Source organism: Emydura macquarii, unplaced genomic scaffold, assembly GCF_026122565.2.
Source record: "Emydura macquarii macquarii isolate MOO-44397 ecotype Brisbane River unplaced genomic scaffold, CSIRO-AGI_Emac_v2 contig_1551, whole genome shotgun sequence".
Classification (NCBI taxonomy): domain Eukaryota; kingdom Metazoa; phylum Chordata; order Testudines; family Chelidae; genus Emydura; species Emydura macquarii.
Genome location: NW_027131688.1, coordinates 16597891 through 16621336, shown reverse-complemented (window position 1 = coordinate 16621336; position 23446 = coordinate 16597891). Strand labels below are relative to the sequence as shown.

The following is a 23446-nucleotide window of genomic DNA, read 5'->3' as shown; positions in this document are numbered from 1 at the left end:
CAAACCCACATTTCCTTTTGAAAGTTATTTAAGCAAGAACCCGCCCCAAGTGGAAATAAGGACAAATATCCAAGCGGCTGTCCTTCCAGAAACCAAACCATTCCTGGTTAGGAAGTATGGAATCTAGAATAGCATCATCATCACCATTACTGGGGCATTCAAGTGAATAGCAATGGCACTATCATTTCTTTGGTTTGTTGTTCATGGAGCTATGTTGATTTACATCTGTTGAGGATCTGGCCGTGTAGATTTTGGTCTCCAACAGAATTTGGCAGGAAAAAGTGCTAAAACTTGAACATCTAACAAAAGAAATATTTCCTGGCACGCCTGGGCAGCCCTGACAGTGTGTGGAAAGATTTGGGGACTTGATTTTTCCACGATCTTGCCCCTTGTGGAGTCATTTCCACCTATACAAAGCAGACGTAAAGTGCAGAATGGGAATATTTTCACACACACTTTGCAATCGCTTTCAGCCTCATTAGTATATCCATTTTATGTTTTAGAAAGCCTGTGCACTCACTCCCACACTGCCTGCCTAACTTAGTTCAATTGTCAGGTTTGCAATCTGTCCCGAGTAAGAAGTGCGTAGTTGTGATGTCCTAGGAAGACAGCAAGGACTGCGTTGTGATGGTAAGAATCACAACTCAGCCTTTGGTTTCCATTTGTTCCATCAGGGGTGTGCTTTGCATCAGCCTCCAGGAGCAAAGGTTACTTCCCCTTCCACATCAGCTCAGCTGTACCGCTTGGCGCAGAGGTGTATACAGAATCAAGGCTCTGCCCATTTCCTATCCCTTCTCCCCCACCCCTGAACGAAAGGAGGAGTATCCCCCAGGATGCTGCTCTATTTCTAGAATGTGGGTAGGCCACAGAAGGCAGTAAGGATACTCCTTAAGCACTTTTCACAGTCTTACTCCCCATCGCAGGCACAGAGAGGGCAAGATTATCATTCACTCTACCTCTAGCAATAATAGATATAATAAATGATTAATTATGAATAAAAATTGTAATTAAAATCCTACTTAGAGTACAAGTTAGGTGTGGCAATAGGCAGCATATTCTTCAAGGGGAATTAAGGGTCTAGAGAGAGGGAATAAATTAATTGTGTTTTCAGAAAAGTCTAATTACAAATCTTCCACAAGAAGGTTATATGCCTCAGCATTGTTTTTCAATAGCTCAGCTTTGCTCTACAGAGAAGCATGCTGTTTGATGATCACAGCAGATATGGCCATGAGACTTATCATTCTGGGTTTGAAGTTCTGCAGTACTATGTTCCAGGTGATGGGTAACTTCCCCAATTGTTTATGTTAGTTTCCATTACAAAAACTGAGAATATTTAAATCCATGGTCCCAACTGCATGGCCCTGTAGACATAGCCATAGTTAAACCTGGAGCCGGTTCAATACCAATTGGTTCAAGGATCACTTTACCCCTCCCCTCAACCCATGTCCTGCAATGAGTCCATCTTATAAGTGGGACACAGTAATTTGGAACTCAGTGACACTGAAAAGGATTTAGAGGTAATGGTAGATAGCCAGCTGAATATAAGCTCCCAGTGCGACGCTGTAGCAACCATGATCCATGGATGTACAAGCAGGGAATATCAAGTAGGAGTAAAGAGGTGGTATTGTGTATACGGCATTAGTGAGTCCATCACTGGAACAGCGTGTCCAATTCTGGTGTCCGTACTGCAAAAAGGATGTCGCCAAATTAGAAAGTGTTCAGAAAAAGAGCTACAAGGATGATTTGAAGTCTGGAAAACAGCCTTATGAAAGACTTAAGGAGCTCAATCTATTTATTTTATTCAAGAGAAGTGACTTGTTCATGGTCTATAAGAAGGGACATGGAGAAAAGAGGATAGTAGATGGCATTAGCAAAAAAAGCCATCACAAAATCCAATGGTTGGAAGCTGAAGTTAGACACATTCAGCTCAGAAGAAAGGTACACATTTATTAACAGTGATGATAAATTAATCATTGGAACAACTTATGTAGGGGAGGTGGTGGATTCTCCATCATTTGAAGTCTTTAAATCAAAACTGGATCTCTTTCTAAAATATATGCTATAGCTCAAAGAGATGTTGATGCAGAAATGACTGGGTGCGGTCCTATGGCTTCTGTTATGCAGGAGGTCAGACTAGGTGATCATAATGGTCCCTTCTGGGTTCAAAATCTATTAATATGATTTACGCTAGTGGGAGATCAGAATCAGGCCCTCTATACTTATGTCCTTTAGACCTGTGTACTCAGACATACTAGTCCTGTATGCACTTAGAAATATATATTGTCAATATTCCCATTACATAAGTACATAGGAAAGCCAAACAATGATTTTGCCGTGTAGTGTACAAAGTCACTTATCATTGGATGTAAGACATTCACCAGCCTTGGAAATTAAGATGTGGGCAAGACAATTTTAAACCAAATTAAAAACACACAAACAAATAAACAAAAACACAACCGACCAACCCAGGTCTTGTTTTACATAGATATTGTAGCTATTCTGTCAAAATGGGTACACTGAATGGGTATAGTTAACCCAACTACCAATAAAAAGATAAAAGAAAAAACATTACTTGTGTGAACAGATATTCCATTCAGATTTAATGGGTAAATACTGATAGAACCAGTAACATCTTTTGTACTGGTAAAAAGGAATATTTAAAATATACCAGACATGTTGAGTTGAGCCCAACATTCTACGTGTACTTTAAAAGATTATTTGGAATGAAGTTCTCTTGAGCCCAAAATAAAAACAAGAAAGAAAGAAATGCGCTCCACTTCTGACTTCTTCAACTGGTTTCTCATGTCAAGAATGAAATCATTTTCACTAACTCATTCTGTAGTGACCTCTGCTGGGTAAGGGCAGGAGGTGTAATATTTCTGAAGATACCATTGCATAATGGACACCAGTAAGCGCTTTTTAATCAATAGTTTTATCTGAACCTATCACTTTACAGTCACTTTCATTAGTGGGGAGTCATCAGTGCTGTGCAACACAGTTTTACAATTGCAGAGCTGTCATACAAGTGCAAGAAGTTATAGGGGGCATAAGGTGACAGTTAAATAGAGACAGTGAAATCTGATTATTATAGACCAGTGGTTTTCAATCTGTTGTCTGCAGACCCCGGGGGGTCCATAGATTATGTCTAAGATCTCCAAATGGGTCTGCATCTCCATTCAACATTTTTTAGGGGTCTGCAAATGAAAAAAGATTGCAGACGACTATTATAGACCATAAAGAGGTGTCAGATTATCCAAATCTTTCTCAACTATTCTGCCACCACAGGTAGCTGGAAGTTAGCAATTATTATGGATAGTTTAAGGATATCGTTAACCTTTTGAAACATTAAGGGACAACATCTGACAATGGAGATCAAAAGTTTATGGGGAATTATTATTACTCAACATATCAAAAAAGGTGCAGCTTGTTCTTCTGGCATAGTTAATTCTGCTGTTAACCAACATAGCTCCATTAACTTCAATAGAAGTTATGTTGACTTACACCAACTAAGAATCTGGCCCCAAATATCTGAGCTATGATTGTCCAACAGCACCAGGTTAGCTTTGGCCCTTATTCAAATTCCTAGCAGTAAACTCACTGTTGCAACTTGCCTTTTTATATCTGGTTTGTGTGGGATTTTTTTTAAAGCTTGTTTTTCTTTTTGTGACCACCATTAATCTTTTCCATTTCAGAAACCTGTTTTGTTTTGTGAACTCTCTAGTAATCAACAAAGCCTTGTTTACTTGAACAGTGCTGAGAGCAGTATAATGTTCCTATGTACAGTATTTCACTTGAACTCAGATGAACAGTGCAAAAGAATATACTGTCACAATAATTTACATCTTGCATGTTAGTGACAGTGCCTAAATTTACATAGCTTGTGATAAGCATGAAACTCATAGCTAAAGGAGGGGATAAATAAAGCAGAATTAGATTATAAATTAACACAAACGGTCATTTAAAATAAAATTCCAACTAGGACTGAGGGTTTGTCTACACACAAGTTGCATCAGGGTAATTTAAATCACAGGGTAGTTTCAAAACTGATTCAGTTAAAATCTGGTGCAAAGCCCTTTGTGGACATTCATATCAATTTAAAACTGGTTGTATCAGTTAAACTTGCATCTATAAATTTAAAAGTGGGTATATGTCAATTTAAGAGTCCGCACACAAAGTCACACCAGTTTAATTAAATTAAGCTAAAAAGCATTAGTTAAACTGGCTCAATTGTGTGTGTACACCAGGTCTTAAATTAATCCAAGTAGTTACACTACCTCTATTTTTCAGTAAGCTGTTCTAGGGTGAGACACATGGCACTTTGACCTTTTGGCAGAAGTTAGAAGCAAAACTGAATTCATGGAGTACTAAAAACAGCTATCCTTACTCAACACATGTTCATGATCCAGTGACATTAGCATGCTACCCACCTCAGAGAACCAGATCAAATGGGGAATGTTTACTAGTCAACTAATGTTGATTAGAGATTAGCAATGCTCAGTAAACCATGATAAACTCTAGGTATCCCTTGTATATCAGTGTGTGACAAATACTAGCTTCTTAGAAAAGTTCTGTCGTTATTCTAAGGCAGGTATCTGGAAGAGACGAAGATTTTTAAGTAGTCCATTCCTCAGAGGGTGTGGCCTGACTGGAAGAGATTGTGCCCGATTCCTGCATAGATTCCCTAATGGAGAGGGGGTGCAAGGCATCTCTCTCATTCCACTGTATGCTTCACACAACAGCCAAGCCATGACTGCATTCCTTGAGCATACTGTACAGGACTAAATGCTGGCAGACAGCATAAAGTAGCAGAAAGTCATGACCATCTGGATCCCCATACTAGCTAGTACACCCTCCACCAGCTGTGCTCCATCTGCCTATTGATGAGTTCCCAAAGTCACTGTGATTCAGGAAGATGTGATTCCTCTTTCAGCTCTCACTGAAGGAGTGTGGCTTTTGCCTCCAAACTACCTCCAAGATGACTCCAAGTCACAATAGACACTTTTGGGAATAAGCACAATATTTGTCTTACACATAGCTCTTTGGAAATTCATTGTACATGTATTGTCAGCACCTAGTTGCCAAGCCCCATGTACTGGGGGGGAAAAAGCCATCATCTCAGCTGCCTTTTCCATTTTTCATCTCAGATGGCTCGCTGTATATTACCTGCATCAGTGACATTCTCATCTAGTTAATGCTCCTCCTCAGGGAACAAGAATGAATGTTACAGTTCTTCAAGTTTTTTTTAATGAACTCTTGGGACTAAATCAACTCACCAGGCTACAGCTGAGTATGCAGTAGGATTCCATAAATCTTCTCCAGTCTTACTGGATGTGATTCTGAACATAGTATCACCCTGGGCATCTCTAGTCTGAGTAATCATTTCAAAATGAGCTTCTTTAGCCGCTAGGCCGGTAATCAAACTTCGTGTTCCATTAGCAGCTAGCCATAAAAATATCTTTGGTTTCCTATTATTAGGAGTTCCACTTCATAAACTCCCATAGGTTAAGTTCCCCATGGCATTTAGAAGTTCTTGATGTATTTTCCTGTTCTGGTTCCCCTAACAGTATTTCCTTACGGTTCAGTAGCCACACCTGCCCTAAAATGACTGATCTCTTCTAATCTCATTGATATTCTTGCTGAGGAAAGAATATTAAGTGGCCTCTTAGTAGCATCTTAGGAGCATTCCATCAAGCGATGGGATCCGTTTCAAGTCCTCTGCCCAACTTTAAATACTGGTGCTGGTCTTAAGACCTATATCACCTGATAGATTCTGTAGCAGATATCAATTTGTATCTGCTTGTTAGATTGCAAGGGTGGGAAATCCCAACTGACAGTCACTGATTAGAATACAAGGAGTACAATCAGAGTAAGTGAGTAAGTGAATGTTACAGCCTTTGATTAAAATTCCCTTCCCCATTAATGCCCTGATCCTGCAGAATACATGTCAAGGGAAGTTTTGCCATTGGCTTCAATGTGAATAAACTTAAGCCCTAGAATCATGGTGAAGACTCTTATGTGATAAGAAAAAGGAGTATAATTTCACCTTTGAGTAGAAATAATTTTGGATTCAGATAAAGACTAGGAAATAGTCCAAAAATAAAACTGAAGTTTAATATTTCTTAGGTGGACTTGTATCCTTATTAATCAGACAGCCAGTGATATATCTGTGAATTATGTAATTAAAGCTTTAATCTTATTAAGAACTGGTATGTTGAGACTTCGTGTGTCATAACAATGTTCACTCATTCAACAGCACTGAACTGACTGGCTAAGCCTGGTAACTTAGTGTCTATTACACTGTAACTTGTGCCATTCGAAGAGTACACTTCATACTCACATTGTATAATATGGACTTGATTTTTTTCTCCCTGAGCTAATTCTCTTTTTATTTTTAAATCAAGCAAGTTAAGTTAATTCTGGAATATTTAGGGAAGCAAAATAATTGTAAGAAGTCATCAGCAAACCACATTTGCCCTGACATGCAGGCAGAAAGCATGTTATCACAATTACAGTCAGCGCAAAATGAGGTCAGATTATAGAGGCCTCAAGCATGATTTTGAACAAGATAACTCATAGTGGAGATTAGGTGTTTAACACTGAGGGCCAGTGATGGTATGATTTTAATGACTCTAAAACAACACTGCTACAATAAATTGAAATGCTTGTCTATTTCAGGGTTTGCGAAGAAACTAGCATTTCAGGGCAAGTGAAGGAAGGACTTTCTGTTCAGTTTTAAGCCTGGATCCAACAACGTGCTTAAGAGCATGCACAACTAAGCATGTAGAGTTGTCCAGTGGTTTTGATGGGATTACTCGTGTCTAACGTTAGGCATGGCTGAGTGCTGTGCTACAGCAAAGCCTTAATCTGAGTTTTTTGCAGTTCTGCATAGGCACACTGGGAAGAAGGCCAAGGATTCAGGGATCCTTCTCCCTTGCTTTAAACCCCCTGCAGGACCCAGGCACGTACTGACCTCGGGCTTGATCCTGCAAATTGTGTACTGCCTGAAGCACAAAGCTGTTGCACTTTGGGGTAAGCATAAGCAGGGCTTCTGTTTGGTACAAGGTAGTTCAGCAGTAAGCACAGTCCATCCCATGGAGCCAGACTCAGTCTCAAAGCTTTTCTGCACCCCTGGCATTACTCTAAAGCAGGTAGGGTTTAAAAAAAAAAAGCTGGTCTGTGGGTGCAGTTTGGGCATGTTTGAGGAACAATGGGTTAAAGCATGATCCTCTGCATGCAAATAAAGTGCTTAACAGCATGTTACCCTCTCTGGCTTTGATCCTACTATCAGGCAGAGGTGTCTTGTAGCCATACACAGAGATCTCATTAATGCAGGATCAGGTTCCATTGCACTTCCTGTCCTGCTTAGCGCTTTTCTGCACTTTTCACTTCTGTCTAGTACTTACCTGCATGCCCACAATACTGAACTCTACTGCTCCCTGGAGCAATAGGCTGTGGGTTTATGGGCCTGAATTATTATGTGCCTTGGTTCTGAGATGCCAATGGGTTGTGGCCAACAAGTCGTCCGTCGTCCCCCCCCCCGTGCCCTCCCCCCAAGCCTGATAACACCTGGCCATAGGCATAGATCAATCCACACTGACGTAGCCACAATTTAATTTCCCAAATTGGACTTTAGGCCAGACATGATGCCTAATACCACCGCTTCCCTTTCCCAGAGTGCTATGGGACACAAGTCATCAGGACTTAGGTTTTGTGCCTCATCTGAAAAGATTGCACCTGAAGGACCCAGACACATACGGTACAATTGTACACTCATCTGGCTTGTGTATTGGTACAATTGGTACACATACGGTACACTCATCTGGCTTGTGTATTGGTACAATTGGTACACATACGGTACACTCATCTGGCTTGTGTATTGGTACAATTCTCACTGAAAGGGAAGTGGGTCACTCATGGAATCACCCACCTACTGAATCAACAGCACCACTTCTTACAGCATCATGCCATAGCAATTGTTAAGTTAGAATTACTGCTTAGAGATTACTGTAATGCCCACTCTTAGGGCTGTACTTTAAATCCAGCCAGAAACTGGAGCTGGTACAAATGCGTGGCATGTTTACTAAGAAACATATCTTGGCAGCAGTACATGACACCAGTGCTCTTGGATCCACACTGGCTGCATATTGGTTTCCAGGTGAAATTTAAGATATTAATTTAGTCTTAGAAGCCCTAAGTAGCTTGGAACAGACACATATTTGAAGAAATGCCTCTCTTGTCACACTGTGCTGCCATAGTTGCAATCAGTGGAGGTGCCCAACTTGCAGCCTGTTGGAAACACAAGAGAGGGAGGGGATGGAGATGTTCTCTCATTGATTGGAACCTCCTCGCCACCATGATTTGAAGTAGCTGGAATTTGGATATCTTTATGGCATATGGCGAGGACCATCATTTACTTCAATTTGTGGGAAAGAAGGGCCATGATAGAAGCTGAAGTTTATGTGCAAGATGGGAGAATTATTGAGCTTGGACTTGACTGTGTTTGGCTATTTGTGTTTTTGGGTGGTTTTACTTTGATAGACTGTATGGGGAAGGGGCCAATAACCTCTACCAAAAAGGCACCGATCCTAGGCTATAGTTCGAAATAAAAAGAAACGCAAAGAGTAAAAGGGACATGTATAAAATATAGAACTAGCGAAATTCCAACAAAAATATTCATTGGCTATAATAGTAAATATTGCTGTTACTCATGAAATAATTTACTTAGCAAATAGTATTTGACCCATTTTAGAGTGTTGCAAACTGTTACTGATGCTCTGAGATCTATGGATGAAAATGGTTATATAAGTGCTAAGCAGCATGATATAATGAAGTATGCCTTTAAGAGATGTCTATGTGCCCAGGCTTATGCCCACTGATGTTAACAGGAGATTCCATTTGACTTCAGTGGGTGCAGAATTGGAGCCTATGATAGGACTTCCACCTGGAGGACTATTGTGGCGTATTGATTGCAGACAGCTTCCAGTGATGTATTGACTAGTGTAAAGCTGGTGGTAGTCAAAGGATGTTAAATTGCGTGTAATCATGAAAGCTCCATATCTGCTTATCTAACTGAGTCATGAGTATCACTCAGAAATAGCCCATCCCCCCATGGAATCCCAAATTTATTGCTTTATAGTAGAAATGATAAGTCTGCATGGACCTTTGGTTGAAAGACCAATGGCATAGTATGGTATCCAGCAAATTTGTATTGTACTACACTAACAGTTCACTTAGATCTAGTATTTTATCCCTCTGAAAGGCTGAATTCATTTTTTTTATTAATAACTGCTATATTACCTTTGTGCCTCAACTCCTAGGGCTTTATTTTCAAAATCTAAAATAGCAAAACTATTGTCAGTTGTAGGTTGGTGACTCAGAATGATATTTTCAAAACTAGGTACGTGAGGTTGGGACTTACACTTCTAAGTCACAAAGGTGCTTTTGAAAATGTTATGCCTAGATAGAAACTAGGTGATTTTGATGTCAGTGGCTACTGGATCAAGCCATTTGGGACCTTTAAAAATCATTTTTATTTATTTGCCTAAATATGGAATTAAGAATATATCTCTGGGAATCCAGGTTTTAACATTTTGCCTTAGGTGCCGTATTTTCATAGATGAGTTTACAGCAGCCGTGCAAACTTGCCATGAATCTATACCAGTTCAGGCACAAAACCTTCCTTTAAAATGAGATGGATTAGAATTTATTCACCAGTTGAAAGAAAATATGTGCCCTAGGTGAACAGAATTTTGCAGGGCTGGGATATAGTCTAGTAAGACTAACTTTTAACATTAGTATCACCTAATTTGTAAGAAGAAAGATAGATTTGTATAACTAGAATCAGAAATGGTGCTAAAGAAAAATCACTGCAGAAGACCAGAGAATGGACTCTTATAATAATATAGTGCAAGTGGAATTGCTGTTTTCCTTTAATAGCTGCCTTCTTCATTATTTGTTTATATGGTGTCTGGGGTCAAATTCTGTGTTGGTGTAAAGTTAATGCAGCTACACAGTAAAGAATTCAGTTCTAGTTTTAACTGTTGCCTGCCTGTATATGCTTTTTAATTCAATAAAATGTCTGAATTAAAAAAAACCAGAAAGGATTCACTGAACACAGGCCTGGATCCTGTCATTGGATCCCTGAATCTGGCTATTTACAATGTTTTGCATCTGGATCCAATTGCAGATTAGGGCCATGCAGTATAAATTATTAGAGACAGGGCAGAAGGGATACACTGGATTTATGAACAGAAGTGGTTCAGATTTTGCTTCCTGCTAAAAGCCATATTCAGCCAGATCATAATTTTTAGGTGGGGCCACAAGAGACAAGAGTATTTGTTCAAGGAAAAAAATAAAAGCTTCCAGTTGGTGTCATAAAAAATGTTTGTACATGGGAGTTTCAGTAACCAAAGTTACTGAGATACAGCAATGATCTGAACACTGATGTGATGTTGGAAGGCAGGATTAAATATCTCTGTACTTGAAAAGGGAATGGCCAGCAAGAAATAAATAAAAATAAATACAAAAAGAAAGGGGTGAGAATTCAAGTTGAAATGAATATAATACCATGGACAACCATCTCCCAGTAGAACCTAAGAAGACCTTATTATTAACTGAAATATAAAACTAACTAGCAACTACAGGTGAGCTCACTGTAACGCAACTCCAGACCGTAGAATATGTTTAGGTTTGGCAGAATCAATGTTTATTATTAAATATTTAAATGTTCACAGTTGTGGGAAATTATGCGGGGTCAGACAATAATGTACTGACAGACACTGAGAATAAAAAATGGAAGCCTTATAAGGCATTAAACAAATTGTTATCACATATCAACATATCAAATAAATATCCTTAAATAAAACTTCAATACATCTGCAAGCAGCATATTTCGCATTTTGCCTATCTGTAAATTTAAATTATTATTGATTTAAAATGTTTGTTCATCTGATTGTGTGTGTGTTGTGGAAACATTTATCAATAAAACCTAATTTATAATAATTTATAATAAAACCTAATTTGTAAGCCTAAATATAAGACCATAAGAACGGCCATACTGGGTCGGACCTATAGTCCATCTAGTGCAGTATCTTGTCTTCTGACAGTGGCCAATGCCACGTGCTTCAGGGGGAATGAATAGAATAGATAATCATTAAGTGATCCATCCCATCAGCCATTACCAGCCTCTGGCAAGCAACAATTCCTACCTATCCTGGCTAATATCCATTGATGGACCTATCCTCCATGAACTTATCTACTTCTTTTTTGAACCCTGTTATAGTCTTGGCCTTTACAATATCCTCTGGCAAGGAGTTCCACAGATTGACTGAATTGTGTGAGTTGTGTGAAGAAATACTTCCTTTTGTTCATTTTAAACCTGCTGCCTATTAATTTCATTTGGTGACCCCTAGTTTTTGTGTTATAGAAGGGGTAAAGAACACTTCATTATTTGCTTTCTCCTCTATCATATCCCCCTTTTAGTCATCTTTTTTCCAAGCTGAAAAGTCCCAGTCTTATTAATTTCTCCTCATATGGAAGCTTTTCCATACCCCTACTCATTTTAGTTGCCCTTTTCTGTACCTTTTCCAATTTCAGTATATCTTTTTTGAGATGGGGTGAGCAGATCTGCACGCAGTATTCAAGATGTGGGCGTATCATGGATTTATAGAGGCAATACAATATTTTCTGTCTTATTATCTATCCTTTTCCTAATGATTCCAAACATTCTGTTAGCTTTTTTAACTGCCGCTACACATTGAGTGGATGTTTTCAGGGAACTATCCACAATGACTCCAATACCTCTTTCTTTAGTGGTAACAGTTAATTTAGATCATCATTTTATATGTATAGTTGGGATTATGTTTTCCAATGTGCATTACTTTGCATTTATCAACATTGAATTTCATCCGTCATTTTGTTGCCCAGTCACCCAGTTTTGTGAGATCCTTTTGTAACTCTTTGCAGTCTGCTTTGGATTTAACTATCTTGAGTAGTTTTGTTTCATGTGCAAATTTTGCCACCTCACTGTTTACCCCTTTTTCTTGATCATTTATGAATATGTTAAACCTGTGTAGAGAAAAGTGTGGAGCTATTTGGCAGCAGGTTGAAGGATAGGGATTGATCTAGCTGTTGGAAAACAACATCCTCTCACTTGATATGTAATTCATCATCACCTGCTCTTAATACTAAATTATAGTACAACTGACAAAATTTACCAAATGTTATGGTAGATTCCCAGTAACTGGAAATTTATAAATCAATATTAGGATGTCCTTCTAGAAGCTATGATCTTGTTCAGACAGGAATTAATTCAAGGAAGTCCTATGACCTGTGTTATACTGGGGGCAGACTAGATCACTACTGTGGTCTTTTCTGGCTTTATAATCCATGAATCTTCCTAATTTTGACATGCAGTTTTTTGGAAACAGAGCAGATATGGGATCCAATCATGCAGTGAGTGCTATGTAGATGTAGGGGTCCGTCCACTCACACATTGTAGCAGGATCTTGAACAATCAGGTCTAGATGTGGAAATCCCTGAGAGAACATCAGTATAAAATCCTGTGGTTCCATTTCAATAAAGCCACTCTTCAAAGTGGGCCCACTCTAATAATACTTTGCTCACAAGACAAACTGAGTTGAAAGCTTGTGAAACATTTTCATCATTAAGTGATTTATTTTGAATCCGATGCGGTGTTTCACACAAAGCATGCCTTTGTTTAACAGAATGAAAAGATTCTCCTTTTCAAAGAGTCATCATGGGCAAAGATGATTTTTAAAGAGACTTGGATAATATTAAGGAGAATGAAGGATTTCTCTAGTTTGTGTGTTTTTAAATAGGATCTGTATGGATCTCCAAATAACTTTTCTGCATCCTACACTCACATATGCCCAGCTAGTCCCTCTTGGGGAGCACATCTCTGCAAGAATCCCCTCAGCAAGATATCTATACACACACACACACATTGTCGCATCATGGGAATGACATTTGCCTCCTCACTGAGATGGCCACAAGGCCAGGCTCAAACCCAACAGGTTTCCAAGGACTCACGCAATTCCCAGAGGAGCCATGGGAGGGCGGTGCTATCCACACAGAAGCCCTGGACCTCCACACTGGGTCTGGATCCATTCCTGGCAGTGTAGCTTTATTGGACCTGTGGTTGTCATGCAGTAGTGAGAGTATAGCCTTAGTTGGCTTTTCCAGGTAAGCTTTGTGGGGCTGGAGTTGGAACAATGTACATATCCCACGATGGCCCTGCCCTGGGCCCACCTCATCCTCTCCTGCCTGCCTAGTCTCCAGACTCTCATCCTAAATTGACCCAAGGCCCAGGGAGCAGCCGTTCCTGAGTCCCGAAGAGGATGGGGGTGGTATTGTGGCTGCAGTTTCACCCCATTTCCACTTGGGAACGTGCACCTGAGCTATCAGTCTGAAGGGGTGAACCCAGTCCATAGAAGTCTCTATGGGACTACGTCTACACTTGCCACCAAATTCGGTGGCAGTCGACGGGAGATACGCAAGCTACGTAGAGTACCTTGCGTATCTCCCGTAGACTTCCTAACTCCTGCTTACCACGGTGTCTTCAGTTCTGCTGCGCTGTCAATGCCCTCCCATTGACACAGCGTTACTCCAACTCGCGGAGGTAGATGAATAGCGTCGATTTCCAAGTCAGTTGAGCAGCTCTCCACTTCCGCTCAATCGATCCGGATAAATCGATCTGGCAGCGGCAATCTCCTGTGTCAGGGATACAGCTAGAGAAGAGGCCATTTCATTTCTTGCCCTGTGGCGGGGTGTACAAGCCCCACACTGCTCTGGCCAGGCTTAACCCCATTCTGTGGGCTGAGGAGGCCACGCCCCTTCAGATCTACCGGGCATGCTCCACCTGCAGCCTCAGCACAAAAGAGAACAGCCCATCTCAGTTGGGGCAGACCGCTGAGGAGAGAGGATTCCCCTTGCAGGCTCTGGTCCTCGAGCGGGCAGAGCCCCAGACCACGCAGGCTGAGAGCACTGCAACCCAGACGGACGCCACAGTGCCCAAAGGAGGCCCAGACGGAACAGAGTCGCCAGGAGCTGCAGCAGCTGACGACCGCAGAGACCTGGGAGAGCTACGGACTTCACCATTGGGGAGAGGGTTAGGCAGTAGGCCAGGGGACTTAAACTTTACTACAGTGGGGGAATTGGAGAACTGGCCAGTATGTTTTGGGAGGATCACTGCTGATTTGGTGCTGAGCACCCCCTCCACTTCCAGGGCCCTGGGATGGGGCTCAGAGGAGCAGGGAGGGCCCAAGCCCCCTACCTCGGGGGCCACACACTTCTGGCTGGTGCCCCACTCCCCCGACATACCAGTAAGCCACAATACCCCACAGAGAAGGGCTGCTTTACTGACTCTGGCCCTTAGGTCCCACTGCCAAGACCGAAGGGGCCTCTCTGCTGACTCCAGCCATTAGGCCACACAGCCCAGACTGTAAGGGCAGCCACATTGACTCGGGTCACTAAACCAGACTACCCTGAAACGCAGGGCGGGAAGTTAGACTCAACCGCCGGGTGTACAAGCACTGCAAAATGCCCCACGCCCCCCAAGTGTTCCTTAGACACATTTGAACCAATAAGCAACATTCCACTTTCAGATACCAGTCAGTGTCTGTCTGTACTGCATATCTCTCCCATGCCCAGCTACTGGAACAGGAGCTGTCTTAGTGCAGCAAGCAAGGGGTGTCCACACTCGCTGGAGTGACACACTGTCACTGAGAACAAGGAAACTGAAAATGTTGCTGACTGTGGCTCAGTTTGTCTCATGGAAAGCATGAAAACCTTTGAACATCCTGCAAGGCGCATCTCTGTACAGCAGCCCTTCGGCATTACCATTTAATCAGGTAGGTTACAAGATGCAAGCAAGTAGAACATAAGGATATTTCTTTCTTAGCTACAGTTGCTTAATCGGTTTTACTATTTACATAATTCATGGCTGGCAAATAATGAGGCTGCTCTTAGAGAGTAGTTTTTGTGCCCTTTTTACTTGCCTGCCCGTCTTGCAGGTCCCTGATTGCACATCAATAATGCATTGGAGGAGATGTGTCATTTCACATGAATTAGTTAAAAGGTACTTCTTGGGTTTCTGAGTTGCTGTACGCTGCAGTTCCATTTACAGTATGTGGTGTTCCAGTCCATCAGAGTAAAGACAAATATTTTTACATGTGCAGGATACCTGATAGTCCAAGCAAGTTCTATTTAACTTAGCTAGCAAAAGACCTCATTAAGAGAACACATTTAAGTATATTAGCCCCTTTGGGTTAGTCTACACAACATATTGGAGCCGGCTCCCAGCTTGGGTCAGACTTGGGCCAGCGGGGCTTATGCTACCACTTTAAAAATAGCAGTGTAGACAGTGCTTTGAAGTTGCCCCTCTCACTCTGAAGCTGGGATGGGGTGAGTTCCCCACACTAGCCCTGCAAGCGCTGAGTTGGGCCAGGTGGGCCCAATCAGTTAATTAGGCTGTGAACAAGGGAGTTTTGGGCGGAAGGCAGCTCATTAGAGAGAGATGCTCACCTGTGCAGGAACAGGCAGGGCCTATCAAGCCAGGAAGCTGGCTACAGACAAGGGCTGCTGGAACACAGGCAGCGGTAACTCCCTGGCAGAAGGGTTCTTGGAGCTGGCACACCCAAAAAGAGACAGGGCCTCTACCTCAAGAGCTAATTCCCAAAGTGACCAGGAGGAGGCACCAGACCAGAGGCGAGTGGAGCACCCTATGACAGACGCCAACACCCCTCCTTAGGCTTCAAAGCCCAAGTGCGAGCCGAACTCGCAACTTCAAAGTGCTATTTTTAGAGTGCTAGCACCAGCCCCGCTAGCCCAAGTCTGTCAACCCAGGCTGGGAGGCTCGCTCCAAAATGATATAAAGATACACCCTTTATTCCCCCATTTTTTTTAGAGTGCTTGGCAACTAACTATCACCCTGGAGTAATTTTTGCATCCAGCTTTGCTCAGGGCAGGTGAATAAAGGCAAATGATTTCAGCACAGATAGATAAGTTCACACATCCTTGAAGTAGACCCCCTCAGTCATGACTCAGTAGATACGGAGGAAAACTTGTAGCTGGCCACACTTGTTATGTGATCCTCCTGGCAGGTTTGTAGACACTAGCACAAAAGGACAAGGACGGAAATCCACTACACGGGCACAAGACAAGGAAGAAATATGTGAAAGTGCGACTTCTCTGCACTGAAGTACTGTCTGGGGACCACGTCCTCAAGTGCTGTAAACGGGGGCAGCAGCTTCAAGGGAGCTGCACCCATTTACACCATCTGAGGATTCAGCCATGTGACTTCACCGGTTTCCAGTGCATCCATTTCCACAGCCAAACCGCTGGATACACTCTGGTAAAGGGATGGCCGCACCAGCTAAGAATAGAAAACATGACAAGGGGCCCCATTCCTCTGACTGAGAAACTGTCTATAGCTATCTAGTTGGCAGAATTTAGATGCTTTGTAGCTCTCACAATCCAATTCCATCAATCAGCATCTTGCCCTTTTACAAAGGCCACCCAGTTCAGTACCAGCTGTGCAAAAAAGCTGTGTTCATCACAAGCAACTGGACTGCATAAAAATGGGGTGACACGGCAAATAACGAACTTAGACAGAGCGAGCCAGCTCCTTCGTCCTCCCCTGGCGGCTTTGCATGGTTGCTGCAGCACAAAGCAGTCACAGGCAACCTACCTGCCATTTGAGAATTCTCTTGGCACAAGAGAAGCCCTGAATGGCATACAGCCACGATAGCGGCTCGTGCACCATCCCACCTTCTGGCCCCTGGAGGTCCCTGAGAGCTGTAGCAGCACCTCAGGGCTGTGAGCGGCAGGCGCAATGTAGAGTAGCCCCAAAGGCCGCTGCGCATTATGCCGAGGGACTGACACAACAGCCCCAGGATCGAGGAGAGCGCTATCTTTCTACAGCCCCCATGTGACTCCTGACGGCACTGGGGACATAAAAGCCAGGTTAGAGGGTATGGCCAAGTCTCATTTTCCAAAGAAATGAAGATGGAATCGGAGTCATTGGACCGTGTGATGCCCTCCATTTTTAAATAGAACTCTCCACGGAAATTAAATCATAACAGCAGTCAAATAACCCGTCAGCACAGCTTCCATGTGGTAGGTAATATTGACTTCAAGGCCCAACAACCAGAAAGTCAAAAATATAAAGGAAACCATAATATCTTTGTACATCCCCTTGCAGACATTCATATTAGTGAAGGCTTGGAGTAGAGAGAGCACAAATCAAAGCCCTTTGAGAAGGAAATTTGGATACAGAACCTCAGCCAATGGCACCAGTGCTATTTGGTGTCAAATCAAAACCTCAGTTCTGGTCTTCATCCTTGAATTTTGGAGTTGTCCAGACTGGACCCGAATTTTGCTGCTCCAGCCCATACTGGGTTTGGAGTTTCAGATAAAATGCAGATACTTCTCTGAACCTGCTGCTCTACCCGGCCCAAACAAATACTTTGTCTGAACCTCAGCTTGCTTTTGTCACTGCAAACAGGTCCTTGAAGATCCCCAATTCTCAGTGGCCCTCAACAGGCCTCCTGTGTCCTGCCTCTCCAGCTCTTCCTTCAAACCACTAATCTGATGGCAATCTGCCATGGGGTTTCATTGCTGACACAGTTTCTTCTGGGCTCTGGTTCTATTCAAATCTAGTGTGGTTTCTGGGTCAGACATAGCTGGGAACTCGTTGCCCCCTTGGCCCAGGGGAAAAGCACTCAAGACTTGGAGACAGTAGATGACCCAGCAAAGTAGCCAAACCTACGGCTTCCTTAAGATGGATATCAGTGACTGTATGGGTATGGCTATGCTGCAATCACAGGCTGAGAATGCGGCTTGAGTAGACAGGCCTGTACAAGTCTGCCTGGAACCCTGGACAATGACTCCCGGGGCCAGCCTGTGGTGAAGTGTGGAATGCTGCAGCTTCACTGGGCCAGGACCTGAGCTAGTTAGATTTAGGCTAGCTTGGGTCTGTCTACGTGAGCTGCCCTCTCACCTGGTGACTGCAATGTCGACATACCGTAAGAGGCCTTGAGTTGGGAGAAAGAAGGTTAAAAAACACTTCTGGTTTATTTCTGGTCAAGAACTGGGCTGATATTCAAGTTGGCTCAGATGTTTTCCCAACAACAATTCTCTCCCAATTTGTATAAATTACTTATAAATGTATAGAAAGTGTTGGGAGAAAAAAGGGAAACATTATGATCTTTTTCCCACATTCTTCCTGTCCCTGACTCCCACCCAGAATTTTAAAAATGGCAACCGGCTTTACTTATAAACATCCGAAAGTAATCTCCTGTGGGCTTTATCAACAACACTGCCCCACTCTGAGTGAGTGATGGTATGGGCCTCAAGATTTTGTACAGTGGATGAGCACAGCAATGTCTCCATGTTGTGCACTTAACACACTCTTGTGTGGAGTGCTTAACAGCTCATGAGGAATCCAACTTTTGGATGTTGACTAGCTAAGAGGCATAAACACAGCCTCTTAATATTTAGCGCTTACATAGCAATTTTCATCAGTAGATTAGTAAAATAGGTGCTTTACAAAGGAGAATCAGTATCATTATTCCCAGTTTACGGATGGAGAAACTGAGGCACAGAGTGTTAAAATGACTTGCCCAAGATTACCCAGCTGACTAGTGGCAGAGCCAGGAATAGAACCCAGGAATAGTACGGAGAACACAGACACTCCCTGGCCCAGAGACTCCATAATCTATGATTCAGTTAATACTCAACAGGTGAATAGTTGGATAAAGGGGGAGGGGGGGGGGAAGGGTAGGAGACAAGTGCATTTGTAGGAAGTGGTCTCAATACTCACACAGGTAGATACTAGCTGAACCAATGGTTAAAACACTTTAAGAAGTTTAGTCCAAAAATTATATAGTTGCTCCTTGTAAGCATGATTCAAAGCACTTTAAAAGTCAGTGGAAAGATTCCCATTGATCAGGTCCCACAAGCTGAACTATTCACCTTTAAGTTTTAATCACTAGCTATTCATGAAACATTGAAAAAAGAAAGTCTCAGTGTCACTTTTCTGGTGAGGATGTTCCAAATATGAATCAAGCCTGATTCATCTCAGACCAGAGTAAATCAGCAGTAACTCCACTGAAATCAAACTGGTGTGAGATCAGAATCAGGTCCAGTACTGATTTTTTATTAAGAGACACCTTATTTCATGTTGATAATGCAAACCATTGTGGCAAGGGAAATTGTCAGAAGAAGGAAATAATAAAAAATTAGGACCCCTAACCTGCAAACTCATGAATAAGGCTCCCAATGCTCTGAACCTGAATTTGTACAAGTACATATTATCTCAGTATATGTTAGATCAGTTTTGTTGCAGTGGACACTAAATGTAGAATGAAGAAACTCACTAATACGTACATTTAATTTAAGCACACAGATTTAGATTTAGAAAATCCAAAAATAGGTCTGTAGACTCTTATGCCAGGTCTATACCACTGAGTTTTGCCAGCATAGCTATGTTGGTCAGGCATGTGAAGAGGTGTGATCCTGGACCGACATAGCTGGGGCATATAGATGTAGTTATACCAACATAACTGTGCTTTTGCTGGTATAGCTTATTTCTCTCAGGGTGTGTGCGGGGGAGGGGAGCTTGCTGGAATAAGTTATACCATCCACAGTACAGTTTTGCTGGTCTGCGCTGGACTCACACTAGGAAAGCTTTGCCAGTGTAATATACTAGTATTGCTATACCAGCAAAGCACTCCTAGTCTAGCTTTGACCTTAGAGAAGCTAGAAAGTTTGCATATTGTGTATTACCCCTTTCTTACTGTCTCTTCTGAATAAAAAAATGGTGTGGAATCTAATTTTCTCTCTGAATAAAACATGCATAAAGATAAGACAAACAAGGATCCAAAGACCACAGCAACTACTTCCTTGTGCTTCTTATTATTCAGCATCATGGAAGCTCAGAGATAGAGCAGCCTAGAAACCATCTGTCATGGAGCGGCTCTTTATTCAAATGAAATCAACTGTGAAGTAATCATGCTTCTCTTTTTTATTATCCCTCCTTCCAGTGGACTTGATTAAACTCCAGTACACGGTATGCAAACAGGCTGTTGTAAATTTGTGCTCTGAAAAAGGTGAAAAGAAAGTGATCTGCCCACATGCCCTAAACTTTTTCATTATATACGCAGACAAAAAGGAGAGTGCATGCCAGGCTGCATAAACAAGTTTGCCTTGACACAGACGGTGCCTATCTCACACAAAGGCCAAATCTACTGCATGACACTGTGAAAGAGACTGAGGAGATGCTATTAGTTTATTAGCTAATATAATAGACAGAGTCGATAGTGAATATGTTGGAGATCACTGCTTTAGAAATGTTTATCAGCATATACTTTAAACATCTGTAGCCTGCAGTGATGATCCAGGATTTTGTAGAATTTACTCAACATGGATATAATTCTCCTTTCCCTTATACTGGTGTGAGTTAGGAGTGACTCCATTGTAAGGCTAGTGTGAGAGAGATTGGTAATCAGGCCCAGTCAATCAGTCAGTCATTTGCTGCTTTGTCTATTCTTTAAAGCTTTCCTACTCTCTGCACAGATGGCCACTGTGTTCTTGCTCTGTTAGAGGGGGCCAATTTTTTTTTTAATTCCTGGTAACTCAGACAAAATGGTTATTTCAAGTAATAAATCTTAGTCAGCAGGTTCTTGGTGATTCGGAAAATACTTAAAACAGACACTGGGTTTGCCTCAGGAGGTTCTACTTTATGGTTTTTTGCTGTTTGTGTAGAGTTTCACCCCTGCAAGTCTAGTGGCTAGATCAACAGGAGACCTGGGTTCTAATCCCAACTCTGCCACTAGTTCAGAATAGGATCTTGGTCAACCTCTGAATGCAACTGGTCTGAATTTCCTCTCTCCCCACAGAACAGGCTGGGACAGGAGCAGGAGTACTCTGTCAGACCTACCAGGCTGCAGGGAGTATCCCCAACAAGGTAGCAATGTGGAACAGAATGGCATGGCTGCTTTCAGTAGGAACCTGTGTACCTGCCTTAGGGTCACCTGGTAAGCCCCTTGTTTGTGAGCCCTTAAGACTTGCAAGTAATTATCTCAGATGGTTCAGAGCACTCATCTCATCCACCCCCATCCCCCCACACATCAGGGGTGTTGTGTAGCTTCGTAAAGCAGGTTCAGATTTCGTGGGATTTCAAATCAATTTCAAGTTCTCGGTCCTTATCTTCAAAATGCTCCGGGGCTGGGGGCCTGACTATCTAAAAGACCATCTAATGCTCCAAAATGAAGACTGTGGTTGACAACTTGGCTCCTCGGGTGCAATGGAACCCTCAACAAGAAGAGTAAAGCTTGGTTGCGTGGGAGACAGGGGTGGTCTGTGAGGGTGGAAAGAGCTCCCCCAGGAGCCAAGGACCAGCACAAACCTCACCACTTTCCCCTCCAAGTGCAAGTGCATTTCTTTGCCTTGCCTGCTCTAGCATGGAAAAATAGCAACCGGCGTATTTATAAAAAACAAAACCCTACCAAAACAAGATCTTCCACTGCACCCTCTTCTCCCTCTGGGCAGAGGATGAGAGAACAAAACATGCAACAGATGTACAGTCACATTGCTTAATGCTCTACAGGAAGGAGCTCAGATACTATTGGTGATGAGTGTGGTATAAGAACCTATACAGAACACAATACAATGTTGCTATGGAAGTGTAAAGTATTTTTGTTGTTCAGTAAACGATCAATGCGATAGCTGCCCCAATTTCACATGCTGGGCCAGATTCTCAGCTTTACTTCAGCCACTTTTTTAACCATGGATGGCACAAATCAGTCACAAAGCCAGTTTGTCTAAGCTCCTGAGGATTCCCTCAGCACAGGGCAACAGGTGTGATTTTTTTTAGGTCACATAAGCTAACACGTATTTAAAAAACCCAGCAATCTTTTTATCCAAGTGAAGACATGGCCGTAGAGGCTAATGTGGCTGGAGACTGCTGGGGTATAGACAATGTAACTTGCCCAGGTCACATGGGGAGTCTGTGGCAGAGCCAGGCACAGAACTCGGAGCTCCCAAGTCCCTGTGTAGGGTCTGAATCCCAAGACCAATTTTGGACCTATCTTTAATATTTATAACACTATAAAATAGTTACATTGGGCTTAGTAAAGATATAGTGCTAATTTATCCCAGAAGTCAATAGTGTTACATCAGTGATGATGTTAGCTCATAGCATATACGTTTATTATAAAAATATGGTCCCCAGTGAAGTCAATGGTGCTTTGAATGGGCACAAGGTCCAGTGGATAACTGGGTGATCCAACATGTTGTGTATGCTTGTGTTAATTAAAATACCCTGCAGCATTTCTACAATAACATAGTGCTTAAGTAGCGATAGGGTAATCTGAGTTAATATTTAACTGAAATGATATGAGTGCATTCATTATTTGTATTTATTTGGTGGCACACTGCAGAAATTTACTAGTTAGCATATAGTATTAGTTAAGAGAACATAGTGATGGAGGATAATTTTATTAATCTCAAAAGCATGCCTAGGCTGCAGCTTCTCTGAGAATAGCATGTCTACTGTCTCTGCTATCAGGCAGAGACTATTAAATTAAAGATGCAGGACATAGAAAACAAAGTCATTTTTCCCTAGCAGTACATCGAAAACAAAGGTCGTTTCATAGCTACATACATGTGCTGAAATTCACATGCAAAGATTTATATCTTAACTTGAAGCACTATCTGGTTTTATGTACTAATGCACACCTTCCTATGTCTTGCAGAGGCTTATGTTTTGTTCTCCACTATATACACAAGCAGAGGCAACCCACACAATCCAGCAACAAAAAGTCTTTCCACGTGGAATCATATCTCCTATGTGTTTATTGTCTGGAGTTTACATTTAACATGAATAACCAAAATAAATAAATTAATTAAATAATAGCATTTGGAAACATCCAGAAAATGAGAAGACCTGTTTAGGTTAAAGCAAAAGTCAGTCTGATGTATAGTAGTGTGCAAGCTTGCTTCTTCCTGTATCTGCCTGCTCCCTGCTAATCTCAACTCACCCTGCTGCCAACTAGGCCAGCTTTTATATGGCTCACTCACACAAGTCCCGAGCTTCTGATTGGTTCATCACGCTGGGTCTGATCCAACGCTCACTGAAGTCAGCGGACATCTTTCCATTGACTTCAGTGGGCTTTGGATCAGGGCCTCATGCCTCTCTGCCACATGTTGATGTGTGGTCTCCTAGAGAGAGTTAATTCTGTTTGGTCCAGGTTACAGCAGAAACTCTGCACGCAGTCAAGGTTATAGGGCCTTATGAATGCTGGAAATGCACAGCTGCTGGATGGTCTGTGGGAGAGGGTTTAGTGTTTGAATAGGAAGCTGAAGAATTTTCATGCCTCTTTAAGTATCTGAAAACAAAGTTTGAGTGTTGCCTTTTACTTTTTAG

At 42.2% G+C, this 23446-nt stretch overlaps 1 long non-coding RNA gene across 1 annotated transcript in view; it reads left to right on the top strand.

Moving 5' to 3' along the window:
• LOC137157719 (uncharacterized) overlaps positions 1-22910 on the top strand; it is a 53365-nt gene extending 30455 nt beyond the window's left edge. The window contains exons 2-3 of the long non-coding RNA XR_010921210.1: positions 20919-21056; positions 22776-22910. This is a non-coding gene — a long non-coding RNA (uncharacterized lncRNA). The remainder of the gene's footprint in view (positions 1-20918; positions 21057-22775) is intronic.
• Positions 22911-23446: the final 536 nt, after the last annotated feature.